At 42.4% G+C, this 19573-nt stretch overlaps 1 protein-coding gene across 1 annotated transcript in view; it reads right to left on the bottom strand.

Moving 5' to 3' along the window:
- USE1 (unconventional SNARE in the ER 1) overlaps positions 1 to 19573 on the bottom strand; it is a 252794-nt gene that overhangs the window by 208311 nt on the left and 24910 nt on the right. The gene's annotated exons all lie outside the window — the stretch shown is intronic.

Here is a 19573-nt window from a genome sequence, read left to right as displayed (position 1 = left end):
TTCTGGAATGGGGCTTTATGAGCTTATATCCACTGCTGTGGAATGGTCTTCCAACCAACGAGTCCATACATTGCATATTTTTTTCTTTTTTTTTTTATGATCACTTTTGCTTTATTAAGACAAATTCCAACATATAACATAGAAATACATTGCACAATATATCTATATAAATCTTTTCATTAACATACACCACACAGACCCCCCACCCGAGAAAACACACCAGGGCCTAGATCATGTCCTTGCATAGTTACATAGTTAGTAAGGTTGAATAAAGACACCAGTTCAACCTGAGTGAGTGTCTACAATAGTCCCTATCCCTGTACATTCTACATTCACCTCAGTTCCTGCCTTAACCACTTCCCACCCGGCCAATGTAAATATATACGGCTGGGTGGGAGCCGCCTCGTTCTGACTGGACGTTCAGGAACGTCCTTCAGAAGGAGGGAGATCGTGCCCGCGCAGCAGCGCGATCCAGATGCGCTCGTGTCACCCGGACACGGGCGCATCTCGGATCGGCAAGAGGGCTCTGTGATTGGCCCTCCTGATTACATGACGGCCGTGTCCAATCACAGCCGTCACGTGATCAAAACAAACAGCCGGTTGCTAGGCAATCGGCTCTCCTCTCCTCACACGGAAGTCGCCGCTGAGGAAAGGAGAGCAGATCGCTGCAGCCGGCTGGTGATCAGTGAGTATGAGCGGTTTTTACAGCTTTTTACTCACTGATCACTAGTCTAGTGTAAACACACATCACCACACAGTGTAAACACACATGTCCCCAAAACACACATGTCCCCAAATAAAAAAACATATGTCCCACTAAAATCACATGTACCAATGATTATCTGCACACATATGTACGTGATCACCTGCACACATATGTACATGATCATTTGCGTACTTATATCGCAAAAAATAAAAAACGGAGTCATGAATAAATGCCACCAAAATAAAGCTCTATTTGTGCAAACAAAATGATAAAAATTTCATTTGGGTACAGTGTAGCATAACCACGCAATGAAAAATGAAAATTGGGCTGGGAAGGAAGGGGGCGAAAGTGTCCTGTATTGTAGTGGTTAAGCAGCCTACAATCCAAGGTCCCCATTCATATACTACAATTTACCTACCTGCATGTCTTTGGAGGGGAGGGAGGGAGGGGGAGAGAGGGAGAGGGAGAGGGAGAGAGGGAGAGGGAGAGAGAGAGAGGGAGAGGGAGAGGGAGAGAGAGAGAGGGAGAGGGAGAGAGAGAGAGAGAGAGAGAGAGAGAACTTATCCCCTTCTTTTAATGACATTAATCATCTCTCCACCATGCCTCCCAGAGAAGGAAAAAAGAAACACAAAAAACAAAAGCAAAAAAAAAAAAAAAAACACCCACCTCCTCCCAATTTTCCCCCACCAGATGCATCCAAAAAAAGATTTTCAGAATATTCGATCCATAACACAGAACTGACCTCAAAAGGGTTTAATCCACCCCTATTTCTGAGTAATACAGCCATCCTGCCCATGTATCTTTAAATTTATTCTGTTGGTCTTTAACCATACATATCCATCTCTCTGCTTCCATTATTTTTTCTACCTCCCTTTTCCAATCCATTATAGTTGGACATCCAGACGTTCCAAAATCTAGGCATCAATATTTCGGTTGCAATTAGCTAATGGGGAGTAACGCTTCTCTTATAAAACCTAGCAGATGGAATCCCATGAAAAAGAAAATGTAATGGAGAGAATTCTATAGGTCTAAGTGTCATTTTCTTAATCCAAGTAATTATCTCTCCAAAAAAACTTTAATCTGTGGGCAATGCCACCATAAATGCAAATAAACCCCTCTGGTTACATCCTCTCCAGCAGTTACCATCCGCCGATGGATATATCTGAGCCAATTGAGCCAGTGTACGATACCATCTTGTCAGGAACTTACTTGTAAGACATTTCTTGCATATGGGAACTTATTGAAGTATGGTGAGTGTCACTTCAATCAGCCTTTTAATTTGCTCTAATGTAAAATTATAGCCCAGTTCTCTTTGCCATTCACAAATGAAATAGGGAGTTGTCATATTTTGGGCGTTTAGAACCAGTCTGTACATTTGAGACAACATATGACCCGGCTCTGATATGTTAATACACTATTCCTCAAAAGTAGTAAGTCGGTTCGCTGGCTTAATCTGGTGCTTCCACTTATTTAACAAGTCTGTCAGTTGACGGTATTTCCATACAGCCATTGGTACTTCCCCCAGTATTCGAACCAAATCCACCAATGGAAGCAATTTACCCTGTGGGGCCACACCAGGGCAATTACCCTTCCAGTTCATTCCCAGCGATCTAAACTTCCTTTCTCTTCCCCCCGGGGAAAACCAGGGAAATCCTTCCAATGGTGTTATAGGGGATATTGGGGGAGGGGGGGGGGGGTAAACTTTCTCGTACTGTTCATTCTATCCCAAATGGATAGTGTTGTCTTTGTCAATGGTGATACTTATTCCGACAACCCCCTATAAGAAACCGGAATCCAGGGGGCTCCGGCCAAGTTCCTACCTGCTAAAGCTTTCTCCAAGAACACCCAAAATTTTACCAGCAGAGTCATGGCACCATTTCATTATAGAAACCAGGGCCATGGCTCTCTAATAAAATGCTATATCCGGGAGTTCCACCACACCCTCCCGTTTTGGTCTCCTCAAAATCTTGTGTGTTAACCTGGGATGTTTATCTCCCCACACAAAGGTCATAAAAGCCCTTCGTATTTGTTTAAAGAATATCTGTGGGAGTGTTACGAGTACGGTATGTAAAACATAAATAAGCCTGGGAATTACACTAATTTTAAGCGCGTTTACCCTGCCAAACTATGTCAGAGTATGACTTCTCCACTTTTGCAAGTCTTTTATTACGGATACCATCAAGGGTAGTTTAGATCATATAGGCGATTTATATCTGAAGAGATATAAATCCCTAAATAAAATATAGAATCAATGTGCTAAACAAAAGGAAAAGATTGTTGCAAGGTGATCCTCATCCTCAAAGGCACATGGCTCGGCATCAACACTGATTTCTCAATATTTATTTTAAAATGAGATATAAGGCCAAACCTGTCTATTTCCAATGTCAGTTCCGTCAAAGACTTGAGGAGCAGGGAGGTACAACAGTAGATTATCTACGTAAACTGAGATCTTATGTTCCATTGATCCAATACAAATCCCCTTGATCTTCCTATTTCCCCTAATCGTATGCAGAAAGGGTTTCAGCACCATAACAAATAACAATGGGGACTGTGGGCAGCCCTGTCTAGTTCCATTCCATATCCCAAATAATCTTATAGTCTACCATTAACTTTAACCCTTGCTCTAGAATCTGCCTACAGTGCTGTCACCCATCCCATCATCCGCTCTCTCAGACCCATCTCCCTCAAAACTCCAACCATAAACTACCACCCCACCCTATCGAATGCTTTTTCAGCATCCATTGAAATCACTACACTTGGGGTCTGGTTTGGTCCATTATGCATCCAATGCAATACATGCAGGGCCCAAATAGTATTATCTCTAACCTCTTGGTCCTTCATAAACCCTGTCTTATCTGGGTGAATCAAATTTAACTATATGTTCTTACAACCTTAGGGCCAGAATTTTAGCCATGAGCTTAATGTCAGAGTTAAGGAGGGAGATGGGTGTGTAGCTGGCACAGCACCAAGGGTCTTTCCCTACCTTCGGGAGAACCATCACATAAGCCAACAGTGCCTCTGGAGGCAATGGGTTAGAGATCGAGATAGAGTCAAGGTATCTTCAAAGAGGAACCAACAGGATTGAGGAAAGGTTTTTATAATACATATTTGTAAAACCATGATGTCCCAGGCTTTTACCTTGTGACAAAGCCGCAATCGCACTGCCCAACTCTTTAATGGAGATTGCTTTTTCCATTTCCTCCAAGGCCGCAGATGGAATGGCCTGTAGCCCCGAGGTCTCAAGATATTCCCGAATTCAATCCAAACGTCCACCCTCCTCCGCCCCCATAGGAACTTAGTCTATGTTATTTAGAGATGCATAAAAGCAATGAAACTCAGCTGCTATTGCTTGGGAGTCCACTGTCTGCTTATTGCATGTCTTTATAGTGTGAACATGGCGTGAATCCTGTTTCTTTAGTTGTCTGGCCAATAGTCTTCCACCCTTATTCCCCTGTTCATAGAATTGGTGGGAAAAGTATCTATGTTTCTCCAGTCTCTGCATGTCCCCAGGTTTTAATTGGGCCTTATGTTTAATTTCAAGTTTATATATTTCCTCTAAGAGCATTTCCTTCTGTCTCTTTAATATGAGAACCCATTGAAAAAAAGTTTTTGGGAGGGAGGGTGATGGGGGACTAAGAGGACAGAGGGAAAAACATCTCCCCCCCACCCAAAACATCACCCCAGTCAACTCTAGGCAAATCTAATTATTTCCTCTTAGACTTTTTCACTTTACACCACTACTCAGGCATATCTTTCTATGACCGAATTATAGTCTGCTCTTATCCACATCGATTGTCCATCGACCTTTAACTGGCACTTGTTGCCATTGTTCAGGTTGTTGTAGTGATTGTTTGTAGTTATTCAATCTCCAATCCGGAAAGTCCACCAGGGGGAGCTCCAGCACCTCTGTGAAGTGTTGCAAATCATCTTTCATTTTAAGCGTTGTGGTTTTCCCATTCCGGGCTGCTACACCCTTAAAGGAATATCCCCAGTAATATTTAACATCAGCTGCTTGTAAAGCTTCCAGCAAGGATTTAATAATTCTGCGTTGCATAAGAGTTCTATATGATAAATGTGGAAATAAAGCTATTTGTGCACCTTCAAAATCAATTGTGGATTTAGTGCAGGCTGCTTTCATGATGGCTTCTTTAGCCGGATATCTATGTAGTTTAAAAATGACATCTCTTGGTTTTTCTACATTTATTTTAGGCAGGCCCCTTATATGTATATTTTGCCTATGATCTCTATTTTCTTGATTATCCATTTGATCTAACAGAAAAGTCAACACTTCCATGTGATGTTTTGTCATATCTTGGATATCAGCCACTCCTTGTCTAATATCATCCTGGCTCATCTCCATTTCCTCTACTCTGTATCCCAGTGCCCCTATTTCCTCCCTTAACCCCTCCATAGCCTGTTTGCAGGATGATTCAACAGTGGTTATAAGTAATTGAAAGTCTTTCTTTGTAGGAAGTGCTCTCAAATGTTCCAGATTCACCATTAACTCTGATTGAGATGCACTTAGTTCATTATTAAGATCACCATACGAAGGGTTAACATACTGCACCTGCCCTGTAGAGGCTGTCTCTGGATTCATCACAAGTCCTTTGCTGATTCAATACTGGGTTTTGTAGTACCACGACTTTCAACTTCCAGGGATTCAACCATACCTCCTGGGATTTCTTCCGCCTCCTAAAGACTCGGGTCCCCTCCAATACACTCCCCCTTCTGCCCCTCCATTCCCCCCGCATAAACCAAAGTGTCTCTCCCTTCTCCTGGGAGATCCCTTTCCAGGGTTGTACAGCTCTGCTTTGGGCTCAGATGTATTTGGCCATTACCATATGCTGCCCAAGAGAAATTGGTGCACATGAAGAACCAGCCCTGCTGCAACAACATCCTGCCTGGGTCTGCCAGAGTGGCCTTGCCAACCGGCTGAGACAGAACGATCTTTGCCCATGATTCATGGCTGAAGAGCATATAGAATGTCAGAGCTTCCCTGCAGGTGATGATAGATGCTAAGATGTTAGCATCTGAAGGATAGTTTGACTCACGACCTCTATAGTAGCCTGTAAGGCTGTTGCCCTTTGCTATCATAGAGAAGGAGAACCCAGGATGGTCACCACAGGAGAAGGGTGGGAGACATCTCTTACACTACCAAGGAGAAAAGCAGGTATGTTGGAACTGCAAGCTAACAGAAGGCACTATGTATTGAGCACAGGGCAGCAAGTGGGAAATGCAGGATCAGGTCAAGAGCAAAGCTCGGACACCATGCATACTCTCAGTGTTACACCCCTGCACGCCCTGCTTTTTAGTTTGTATTAACAGGCTTTTAACAAAATCTCAGTAGTTTCAAATGATCAATAGCTTAAACTGAACTTTACACACAGAACTGAATTAAATCATAGGAATGACTTATCCCTATATTGACTGCTTAGACCTACAAGGAAGAGTCAGCCAGAAAGAGGAATACTTTTGCTGTGCTATCTTTTCTAACTCTGTTTTTATGGAATCCTTTTTCAAATATTAATTTGTAAAACATGTTTAAAAGTATAAAACATAAATACAAACCAAATAATAATAAAAAATAATCTGACAACCATCGCAAATAAGTTTACCTTCTAAACAGTCAGTTTGGAAACGAGGCCCGGTTTCCTCCTCTGGTTAAAACCAAGGGCTGGTTCTCTATCCATCATTGCGGCCATGTCATTTTGGAAATTAGGCTTGGCCATCAAACTGATATTATGAATGGCTATTCTATAATACTAATGAGACTTGGTTTTATGATGGGCCAACCGATCCCCTTTTTCATAATGAGGTTTGGCCACCTGTTTTAAAATAACAGCGTCAATTTTTGAGAAAATGATCTTGCACAAACAGCTGTGCTCTTTCCGACATGGATCTGATATAAGCGTGGGCATTGGCATAGACTCCATGCCCCCCGATGACGTTATGTATGATGAAACTAGTAGAGCAGAGTCTATGTCCGTCTACACCACACTACTCTGTTCCTGATCTGCAGACTTTTATGTAGAGATTTTTTATTCATGTGATACACTGTATTGGACCTGTGGAAACTTTTAATTGCATTTTTAGCAATAAAACCACCACAGTTTTACACTACGTGGCAACTTTCTCCCTTTTTAATATAACTTTCATGAGAGAGAGTGAAAAAACCAGCACTGTCGGCCGTGACATTATCCTCCTTCATACCCAGTGGATGGATCCTTCATGATGTGCGAATCCATGTCAGACTAGGCTCCTATAACCTGGAGTCTAGATAAGGGCACATCTTGTACAATCACAGTGGAAGGTGCACTTGGTGGTATCATCACATTTATTGAATACCTTGATGGACTGATGAGTGTCACTTATATTTTGTATGCATTCATCACTACTTACATAGCGCAGCAATTGTTGTTTTATACCTTCTACACGTTATACCCATATTAACCACTTCAATACCCGCATATTGTAATATGACATCCACAGGTGGGATCTACCCATTTTGGGTGGGTGTCATACGACGCCCTCGGCTTCCCGTGGTATAGGGCCCCTCACGCGATTGCTGGTGACAGAGCAAAAACATGGATCTGTGTGTGTAAACACACAGATCCACATCCTGTCAGGGGAGAGGAGACAGATTGTGTGTTCCTAGTATATAGGAACACCGATCGGTCTCCTCCCCTAGTCAGTCCCATCCCCTCCACAGTTAGAATCACTCTCTAGGTAACACATTTAACCCCTTGACTAGTGTTAACTGCTTCCCTGCCAGTGACATTTACACAGTAGTCAGTGCATATTTATAGCACTGATCACTGTATAAATGTCAATAGTCCCAAAATTGTCTCAAAATAGTCTCAAAAGTGTCTGATCTGCCCACGGCAATGTCACAGATCACCATTACTAGTATAAAAAAAAAAAAAAAAAAAAAAGCCATCTATCCCCCAATTTTGTAGACGCTATAACTTTTGCGCAAACCAATCAATATACGCTTATTGTGAATTTGTTTTACCCAAAATATCTAGTAGAATACATATTGGCCTAAACTGAGGGAAATTTAAAAAAAAAAAAAAAATTTGGGATAGTTATTATAGTAAAAAAAATTGTGTTTTTTTTTTTCAAAAAATGTTGCTTTTTTTGTTTATAGCGCAAAAAATAAAAACCGCAGAGGTGATCAAATACCACCAAAAGAAAGCGCTATTTGTGGGGAAAAAAATATATAAAAATTTTAATTTGGGTACAGTGTTGCATGACTGTGCAATTGTCATTCAAAATGTTACAATGCTGAAAGCTGAAAATTAGCTTGCGCAGGAAGGGGGTGAAAACGCCCTGCATTGAAGTGGTCAAGGGTGCAACATGTTAACATGTTCAGCAACCCCCATCACCTTTCTTTGTGACAGAAGATGGGGATTCCTCTACCCTGCAACTGCTGGGACATTTTAAAATCAGAGCGACTATGTCATTCATTCACAGCAATCTGTGTATAACAAAAAACTACAAGTAAAATCTACCACCACAGCAAACTGCTTGTAGTTCTCAATGGAGATCGAGAGCCTTTATGGCCCACTGACACTTCCTCCAAATCTCAAACAGAAAGCCCTACAGAGGCAAGGGCAAGAAAGCTGGAGAAAAGTCTGCATAAATCCTGACATTGCACCCGTAATCCACTGATCATGGTGCAATACTTTTCAGGCTCCTGTAGAAAAAAAAATAAATGCATTTTTTTTTTTACCTGCAAAAATATATGTCTATTCATTTTTTTTTTTTTTTTTTAAGTGACTTTTTATGGTTTTCAAAATGCTTTTGAATTCTCCTTTCCCCACTGTTTTTATACAGTTTCTTCGTTGTTTTACGGATTTGTAAACACTTTCCTAACTTGTCACTTTTAGGTAGAAAAAAAACAAAAAGCAGTAAAAAGCAGAAAAATAAAGAGGATATATGGATAAATGATTGGCCAATTATCACCAGTATTAATAAGCCTTGAATGTGTTTTCTCCTTTAAAAATGGGTATGTTCTTGAAAAGGCAGCACTCTCAATTTGGGACAAAAACAAGTAATACTTATCTGTGAGAGCATTGGTATTCTGAGTTTTTAGACTGCTCTAAATGATTATGAACACCACTATTTATTGTTGCTCCATCAGGAAATCACAGCAACAAAGCTCCATTGACATTTCCATACATATCGGTGTTAATAGCCTTCACCTTGTCAGTCAAGAGTGCTGAATCCCTATATAGTTAAAATTTTTGTTGCATTTGTTGGGGCATTAGAAGAGAACCTTATGCATACTGTACATAATTAGGTTGGATCAGAGTCAAGTGCTAAATTTCCATCTGTACATCAACATTGATGAATACATAAATACTGTACAAATGCATACATATTAACATGAAAGTAAAGAGTTTTGTGAAGAGTTTTAAGTTTCTGGAGGACCTTATAACAAAGTACTTTGTCATGGTAAAAGGTTCATTATAAACTGGTGAATGTGTTGATTCCCTGAAATGTTCACAAGTGAAGTAAAATTGAGCTATAGTAGAAGTTGTTTGCTCAGTGTATTGCCACTGTATAAAGAAAAAAAAAAAGGCCACTATATTTAAAAGGCTTCTTTATAAGCATTTTTTGTTAATGTACAATGGAATAGGTATGTTGTCGTTTGAACTAAGCATTTTATTGTAGTAAATTTTAATTTTATATTTGATAATAGAAGCTAAAAGATTCACTATAAAATATATTTTAGGGTTAGCTCTGTATTCATTGATCAATATTTACTACAATCATACAGATATTCACAATGGAAGCTTTATTTATTTACCCAGTCACAGTACTAAATATATCTTTTTTTCGTTTGTGCATCAGATTGCAGAAATCACAAGCTTACCAAATTGTCTTTCAGGTAGGTGACCTCTCAATTTTCTGTAATGTTTGTACCAAAATGTTGCCTTGCAGTTATTTTCACTAAAGCATATTTTATAACTATCTATTCTTTGCAAGGTTTCCACGAAAAAACAAACAAAAAAAAACACCTTTGTTTAAGAAAAAAAAAAAAAAGTTCTGTTCTCAGAAACCAGCCAAACATGAACAATGCTACTAAATGTCAATATACCACTAAACATTTTCAGGTGTACAAAGTTCATTCCTACAAGGAAATTTAAAGTATGCAAGGTTATTCTCTCGACTGATCGCACCATCATTTAAACCTCAGTGTTTTACTGACACCATGTGGACGGAAAACATACAGCAGTATATATATATGTACATTTCTACAAGCTGAAAATGTTTGCTGGAGGGAATGATTTGAGGTACAATCAAAACTTGCATATTATTAATGACAATCTAATTTATTGACAAAGAGAAATTTTTTTATATTTGGTATGTGATAGGAAGTGTAAATTGGTTTAGTAAATTGTGGAAAACCTCTTTATACAGTATGTAAGATGTATATTATCCGAGACATAAGCTTGGGAAAATGGAGGGTATTGGGATTCCATGGTTCCATCACCACCTTCTCTTGCAGCCCATCGCAACCTTTTACACCCAACTGGAATTGGCTACAACTCACCCTGAATCCCTGTGAGGTTTAATGTATATGGCTTCTTTCTAAGTAATACGTTTTGAACTTTCACAATAATTTTTTTTTTTAAACGGTATTTATTGCCATGTGTAGGTACATTATAGAAAGAATAACATTCAATAAGTATAATCCAATGCATACAATAAACATTACACAACAGGGTTACAATTCAATATCAACCCTCATTTCGAGACCATTGTACATACCAAATTTCCATCATACTCTCTATAAAACTTTCATACATCATACTTTCTATAAAAAAAACGAAACCAGAACAATGCAATAAGGAAAAAACAGGGAGGAGAGGCGTCGACCTGAGAGTAGTATTAAAATTATGACTTTAATAAGATTAAAAACACTTACAACATGATAGAAGACGCATGCTCATCAAAGTAAAATGCAGTTCTGGCATTCCACATGGCTCTGTGGGTCCCACCTCTGTTCCGGATAGCTGGAAAGGATTGAGCAGCTGGCTGGAATTGATCAGTGTTTCTCCAGGAGCAAAGGAACCAAACAGCTCCACACAGCCCAGCATGGACCGTGGAACAGGAAGATATATCACCGTTGTCCGATTGGACCTAGGCAGGGCTGGAATCTTGTCAATCAGGGCTGCAGTGATGAAAGGCCTCAAGAGGACAATAGAAGGAGCAGTCAGCTCCAAGCGCATAGCCTTTCATCACTGCAGCCCTGATTGACAAGATTCCAGCCCAGCTTAGGTCCAATCAGATGCCGGTGACATAACTTCCTGTTCCATCGTCCATGATGGTCTGTGTGGAGCTGCTTGGTTCCTTTGCTCCTGGAGAAACACTGTAATCCATTCCAGCCAGCTGCTCAATCCTTTCCAGCTATCCGGAACAGGGGTGGGACTCACAGAGCCATGTGGAATGCCAGGACTGCACTTTACTTTGACGAGCATGCATCTTCTATTAACTTATAAGCGTTTTTATTCTTATCCTATTAACATCATCATTTTAATACTACATTCAGGTCACCGCCTCCCCTCCGTTTTTTCCTTACATGTCTTGCAGAGTTCTGGACACACTATGAAGGATGGCTGCCTTCCTTTTTAACCCTTAATACCCCTTTCTATGGATAGATCACCATCCAGCTATTACAGCCACAGACTATACCCCTAAGGATTACTCCATCTGGAGAGCCAGATAAACACTGACTATACTGCTAACACAACAATGCAATAGGACCCCTTTCACACCGAGAAGCTTTACAGGCACTATAGCTTTAAAAATAGCGCCTGCAAAGCGCCTCTCCTGTCACTCCAGTGTGAAAGCATGAGGGCTTTCACATGGGAGTGGTGCGCTGGCAGCACGTCAAAAAAAGTCCTGCTAGCAGCTTCTTTGAGGTGCTTTAGGAGCGGACCATACGCCTTTTTAGCCGATAGCAGGGGTTAAGAGCGCAGCTAAAACGATGACCGGGAATTGTGAAAGTGCCCCAACACTCCAAAGTGTACCAAATTTAATCCTGGTACATGTTTCAATAACAATATAATAACTCAGTACTACCCCATTCCGAAAAAAATAATTAAAAGAAAAAGGACCGTCAAGCCCCTGGAACCTCCCTCCTACCCAAAATTATATAGCATTTCCTTATGGACTAAACTTTCACAAATTTAATAGACCTTCTGACAACATGTATATACAGTATCTCACAAAAGTGAGTACACCCCTCACATTTTTGTAAATATTTTATTTTCTAGTGACAACACTGAAGAAATTGCTACAATGTAAAGTAGTGAGTGTTTGTATAACAGTTTAAATTTGCTGTCCACTCAAAATAACTCAAACACACAGCCATTAATGTCTAAACTGCTGGCAACAACAGTGAGTACACCCCTAAGAAATGTCCACATTGGGCCCAATTAGCCATTTTTCCTACTCGCTGGCATGTGACTTGTTAGTGTTACAAGGTCTCAGGTGTGAATGGGGAGCAGGTGTGTTAAATTTGGTGTTCTCGTTCTCACTCTCTCACTCTGTTCACTGGAAGTTCAACATGGCACCTCATGGCAAAGAACTCTCTGAGGATCTGAAAAACAGGATTTTTAAAAACAGCTTACCTGTAAAATCCTTTTCTTTGATGTACATCGGCGACACAAAGCCATAGTAGTTACTATGTGGGTTAATAGGCCACCAATAGGTGATGGACACTGGTACGCCCTAAGACCAGAAGTGCACTCCCTATATATCTCCTCCCACTACTGGGAGTCCTCAGTTTTGTAGCCAAGCAATACAAGTGTATACCAAGAAGGGAGGGACCTCTGTGTCCCCTGATGTACATCAAAGAAAAGGATTTTACAGGTAAGCTGTTTTAAAAATCCTGTTTTCTTTTCATATATCAGGGGACACAGAGCTATAATAGTTACTATGTGGGATGTCCCATAGCAATGGCAACTGAAGGGAGGGAGACAACAAAAAAATAGAGGACTCATACTGTAGCCTGCAGTGCACTGCGCCCAAAGGCAATATCCTCATGACCTTTAACATCGATTTGATAAAATCTGGTAAATGTATGAACTGAAGACCAAGTTATGTCCTTACAGATCTGAGCCATAGCGGCCTGATGATGCACCGCCCAAGAGGCACTGATCGCCCTGGTTGAGTGTGCTTTAACATGAAAAGGAGGAATTTTCTTCTTTAAGCAGTAAGCTTAAACAATCACTTGACGAATCCATAGAAGATTTTGATGCTACCTGTTCCCTTTTTGGACCTTCTGGCAGTACAATATATCTGTTTTGCGAACCTGAGCGGTCGCCTTAGTAAAATCTGATCGCTCTTACTGTAGTGCCTTCTCTTCCCTAGATTGAGGCTCTGGGAGAAAAGAAGGAAGAATAATATCCTGGTTTAAATGAAAACCTGTCACCCCTTTTGGTAGGAATTCAGGATGAGGACGCAAAACCACCTTATCCTTATACATGATCAAATATGGCTCTTTACAAGATAGAGCCGCTAATTCTGATACTCTTCTAGCAGAAGAAATGGCAACCAAAAAGATTCTTTCTTGTCAAAAGAACCAAGGGAATTTCCCGTAAAGGCTCAAAGGCTGACTCTGCAAAGCGGATAAGACCAAATTTAGATCCCAAGGATTTAGAGGTGCCTTGATAGGGGGATTAATCCATGTTACTCGCTGTATAATGCTATGCACCAGAGAGTGGGAAGCAAGAGGCCTCTGAAAAAACGCAGACAAGGCCGAGATCTGGCCCTTGATAGTACTCAAGGCCAGCTTAATTTCTAATCCCATTTGCAGGAAATCAAGGATCCCATCTATGACATACTTCCTGGAGTGCCAACCCTTGGATCCACACCAAGAAACATATGGCTTCCAGACTCTATAGTAAATGATTCTGGAAGCCGGATTCCTACCATTAACCAAAGTAGACACTACTGAAGGAGATAACCCACGATCCTTTAGAATGTGGGTTTCAATAGCCAAACCGATAAATTTAGCGTCCGTAAGGTATGATCGAATACCGGACCTTGTGCGAGAAGGTCTGGCCATAATGGCAGATTCCAAGGGACTCCTACTGCCATCTTTATGATCTCAGCAAACCAAGATCTTCTGGGCCACCAGAACTACCTCCTTTTGTTCCTGCTTGATCCTGCGGAGAAGACACGGAAGTAGCAGAACTGGAGGAAAAGCATAGTGAAAACGGATTCCATGGGAAGACTAATGCATCTGTTCCGCATGCTAGCAGATTCCTCGTTCGAGACAAAGTTGTCGACTTTGTTGTTGAATCTGGACACGAACAGGTCCACGTCCGGAATACCCCCATCTCTGACATATCGCTAGGAAGATGTCAGGGTGAAGAGACTATTCCCCCGGAAATAATTGTTGGTGACTCAAGTAGTCTGCCTGCCAATTTTCTTTTCCTGGAATGAAAATCGTCGATAGGCAAGGAATGTTTTCTGCCCAAGCTAGAACATGATTAGTCTCTTTTTGGGCTGCACGACTTCTTGTGCCCCCTTGGTGATTGATGTAAGCCACAGCCGTGGTATTGTCAGATTGAATCCTGACAGGACAATCCTGTAGCCTGGTCGTCTAAGATTCTAGGGCCAGATGTACTGCCCCAATCTCCAAAATGTTGATAGGCAAGGTCCTTTCTGACTTGGACCATCTCCCCTGGACAGAAACTTCTTCCAGGACTGCTCCCCAGCCTAGAAGGCTGGCATCTGTTGTCACCACTTTCCAGGATACTGGCAGAAAAGGTTTCCCCTTTTGGAGGTTGCTGGATATCAACCACCAATTTAGGCTCTGATGTACGTCAGGAGCCAAGAGTATTGGAAAATCCAAAGCCTGAACCTTTTTGTTCCAGACTGACAGGATGGTGTTTTGTAGCAGTCTTGAGTGAAACTGCGCGTAAGGGATGGCCTTGAAGGAGGCCACCATTTTCCCTAACAATCTCATGCACAGCCGAATGGAAGGATTTTTCTTTCAACAAGTTGAAGTAGTCCTATAATGGATTCTTGTCTGGGGTAAGAATACCTTCTTCTGTACGGTATCTATGACCAGCCCCAAGTACTGCAATCTCCTTGATAGTTTTAAGGAGGATTTTTCTAGGTTGAGTATCCAACCCAGAGATTCCAGGTAGTTTACAGCTGTGATCAGACCTTGGTTTAGACCCGAATGATCTATTAAAAGTAAATCGTCTATATAGGCTAGACCGTTATGCCCTGATCCCTTCATTTGGCTAAAGGAGGTGCCATAATTTTTGAGAACACCCGCAGCGCTGTGGCTAGACCAAATGGCAGGGCCACAAACTGAAAATTATGATTTTCTATTTCAAACTGTAGAAATTTGTGGTGAGCGGGAAATATTGGCACGTGGAGATATGCATCCTTGATATCAATTGAAGCCAAAGACTCCCCTCCTTGCAGGATGGAAACAACCGAATGGATTGTCTCCATGCGAAAGGATCGGATATTGATCTAGAATGGGTCTTACCTCTGTTTGGTTTTGGAACCTTGAAAAGGTTTGAATAAAAACCTATGCCCTGTTCCTCTAAGGGAACCTCTGATATCACCAGCTGGGATAATAGATGATCCAGAGCTAGAAAGAGAGACTTCCTTTTTCTCTGGATCCCTGGGAAAATTTGATCTTTTGACCCTGGTTGAGGCAGTCGAGACTGCCTAGAGGCTGATGCCCCTGACACAGGTGAGGAAGCACACTTAAAAAGAGAAATGTTTCAACTTCTTCTTTACTGGTAAACGAGAGCTTTTCCCAGTAGAGATCCTTTGGATGTATTTATCGAGATCGTCTCCAAATAGCCGTTCACCATGAAAGGGGAAACTGGCCAAGAGCTTTTTACACAGTGCTTCGGGTGACCAATTTTTCAGCCATAGAACTCTATAAGAATGCACTAGTCCAAGCATTAGAAAGAAGTTCCAACTTTTTATCTGTTGGATCCTTTAACATTAGCACATTATCCACCAAACGTGCGAGACGCTTGTTCACTGAGGTGATTGCAGCAACATTTGCTGGAACCCCCCATTTCTTATAAAAAATCCTCCTCCATGGGATAAATTGTGGAGAATTTCTTGGGAGGATAATTTTGTTCATCCGGATGTTCCCATTCAGAATACATAAGCTTTTTTAGCCATGAATGAATAGGAAAAGCATCCCCAGAAGGGGGAGGTTTTAGTGATCCCAAACCAGAGGTGGGTTCATCAGGGGCCTGCGCTGCAGGCAGCAAAAAGGTTGAACAAACCAATTTAGTAAGCGTGCACAAGCAACCTGTCTTGTGATGCTACTCCCTCTAAATTAGGATCCTCAGAAGAGGATATATTAGTATCTTCCAAATCTCTTGGAAGATCCCCTGCCCCTTGTACCTCAATAAGAAGGTCCTGAGCACTAGATGGGGATCTGCTATGTTTAGACCCACTATGGAGGGAGATCATAGCATCAATCTTCTTTTCCAAATTAGATGGGGATCTGATTAGATGGGGATCTGCTACATTTAGACCCACTATGGAGGGAGATCATAGCATCAATCTTCTTTTCCAAATTACAAATGGAAGAAGAGAAAACCTCCTTTGTGCTATATATGGGGGCTAAAGTGTCCAGTGCAGCTGCAACAACAGTCTCCCCTAACGGCTCAATCTGACCGCCGCATCACTCTCAGAGGAGGATGACATTCTTTTGGAAATGGATTTAGTTTGTTCTGAAACCACTGACCCTTTAGAACCCTTAGAGGAGTTTCTGGTCCCTCTTCCATTGAAGCACAAAAGCAGAGGCACTACCAAAAATAATGTACACTGCTAGGTTATAGTCCAGCGCTATAAGCTGCTATTAATAACTAGCCTGGTAAAGTAATAATGTGTCAAAAGGAAAAATGCCTGTGTCACCAAACCTGAAGTAAGCCACCTCTTGCTCATGTGTCCCTCCACAGCCAGCAGCAGCTACACACAGAACTTTAAAAACTTCCTCCACATGCGGCCGGCATCTGACGCCGTTAGCCCTGCCCCCCGCACTTATTAGGCCCCCCCCCACAGCTTTCAAAAGAAACGAGCAGTGGACTTCAGGCGCCCTGCAAACAGCTGATATGGCGGCGGGTAAAAACCACTGCTGATCGGCCACGCGGTTTGTTGTTTTTTTTTTTTATAAAAAAAGAATGCTTTTGACATACAGTTCCCCAAAGTGGTTAAATTTCAACATGGGGGGGTGCAGGAAGAGAGACCAGTCCCCCCTTTCTTACCAGAGGATCTGCCTCCTCTGGCCGGAGGAGAAAGAGGAAATGATGACGCCTGACACAGCGCTGTTTCCAGCATAAGGTGGTGAGTGCTCAATACAGCCCCCAGTGGTGACACATAGGCATGACAACTTTATAAACTTAAAAAGGAGAAATTCGTACCTTCCTGCCACAGGGTTATCTGAGATAAACTCAATCTTCACCCTTCACGGTGGGCTCAGAAACCTTCAGGGACAGGGGAACCTAGAGGGTAACCACAATCCTGGACCTGTAATAGCACCCTGCCAGTAAAAACTTTATGGCCTTACTACCAAAAAGTACTGGATCCCAGGGTCCAGCTCTCTAAAAAGAGAAACAAGCAAAATTTGTTTCTTCGGACACAAGGCCTGGGTACCATTCCTTAGGCCCATTAAAGGACACTGAATGGATCTGGTCAGCATGGCTAGCCCCAGCAAGGATTGCTTCCAGTGGAGCTCAGCGCAGCACATCTGAGGACTCCCAGTAGTGGGAGGGGTTATATAGAGAGTGCACTTCTGGTCTTAGGTGATGGACACTGGCACGCCCTATTGGTGACCTATTAACCCACATAGTAACTAACACTCTGTGTGCTCTGTTGTATGAAAAGAAAAAGAATTGTTGCACTACATAAAGATGGCCTAGGCTATAAGATTGCCAAGACCCTGAAACTGAGCTGCAGCATGGTGGCCAAGACCATACAGCAGTTTAACAGGACAGGTTCCACTCAGAACAGGCCTCGCCATGGTCAACCAAAGAAGTTGAGTGCACGTGCTCAGCGTCATATCCAGAGGTTTTCTTTGGAAAATAGATGTATGATGTGAAAATAGAGTGCTGTCAGCATTGCTGCAAAGGTTGAAAAGGGGGGGGGGGGGGATCAGCCTATCAGTGTTCAGACCATACGCCGCACACTGCATCAAATTGGTCTGCATGGCTGTCGTCCTAGAAGGAAGGCTCTTCTAAAGATGATGCACAGGAAAGCCTGCAAACAGTTTGCTGAAGACAAGCAGACTAAGGACATGGATTACTACAATGATGTCCTGTGGTCTGATGAGACCAAGATAAAAACTTATTTGGTTCAGATGGTGTCAAGCATGTGTGGCAGCAACCTGATGAGGAGTACAAAGACAAGCGTGTCTTGCCTACAGTAGAGTATGGTGGTGGGAGTGTCATGGTCTGGGGCTGCACGAGTGCTTCTGGGACTGGGGAGCTACAGTTTACTGAGGGAACCATGAATGCCAACATGTATTGTGACATATTGAAGCCTTCGGAGACTGGGCCGCAGGCAGTTTTCCAACATGAGAACGACCCCAAACAGAACTCCAAGACGACCACTGCCTTGCTCAAGAAGCTGAGGGTAAAAGGCGATTGACTAGCCAAGCATGTCTCCAGACCTAAACCCTATTGAGCATCTGTGGGACATCCTCAAAACGGAAGGTGGAGGAGCGCAAGGTCTCTAACATCCACAAGCTTCGCGATGTCATCACGGAGGAGTGGAAGAGGATTTCAGTGGCAACCTGTGAAGCTCTGGTGAACTCCATGTCCAAGAGGGTTAAGGCACTGCTAGAAAAATAGGATTTTTGTACTCACCGTAAAATCCTTTTCTCTGAAATTCATTGACTGACACAGCAGCTCTTCTTAACCTTAGGGACGTCCCCAAGCAGTGCTAAAGAAACGAGGGGTGGGAACAGCAAACAATAACTCCACCCAAAACTGCCAGAGCTCTTCAACGGAGGAGTTGTAACCTTAAACAGCTGCCTGCAAAACCTTGCGGCCTAAGTAAGCATCTGAAGATGCACTCACATCAACCTTGTAAAAGTTAACAAAAGTGTGAACAGACCACCAGGTTGCCGCCTTACACACCTAAGAAACATATGCTTGATGTCGGAAAGCCCAAGAGGTACCAATTGCCCTGGTAGAATGCGCCGTGACAGGAAAGGGAGGTGCCCGTCCCCTTATGGCACAAGCCTGAACTACACTCAGTCTGATCCACCGAGAGATGGTGGCCGACGAGACTGCCAGTCCCTTCTTTGGACCAGCCACCGATACAAACACAGAGTCCGACCTCCGAAAAGGAGCACTAGCAGACAGATACAGCCACAGAGCCTGGACCACGTCCAGGGAATGCAAAGCCACCTCTTTAGGGTGTGACGGCCGAGGACATAAGGATGGAAGCACAATGTCCTCATTTAAATGAAAGGCTGAAACAACCTTTGGAAGAAATGAAGGCTTATCCTTGTGGAGGATCAAGTAGGGAGACTTGCAAGACAAGGAAAACTCTCAGAAACCCTCCTGGCAGATGTAATGGCCACTAGAAAGACCACCTTCTGAGAGTGTCAATAAGGGAATCTCCCTAATGTTTTCAAACAGCGGTTTTTGAAGCAGATTCAAATCCCACGGAGGTAGCGGTGGCCGAATCGGAGGGGCCATATGTCGAACCCCCTGAACAAACATACTCACCAATAAATGAGCTGCCAAGAGTTACTGAAAAAAAGACAGCCAAAGCCAATATCTGCCCCTTAAACACTTGCTTACTGGGCACTTAAACCCCCCTCCTGCCCAGACCAATTTTCAGCTTTCAGCG

The sequence above is a fragment of the Lithobates pipiens genome, unplaced genomic scaffold, assembly GCF_037356315.1.
Source record: "Lithobates pipiens isolate NorthernLeopardFrog02 unplaced genomic scaffold, aLitPip1_a1.2 Scaffold_13, whole genome shotgun sequence".
NCBI lineage: Eukaryota > Metazoa > Chordata > Amphibia > Anura > Ranidae > Lithobates > Lithobates pipiens.
This window is presented reverse-complemented; position numbering and strand designations above follow the sequence as displayed.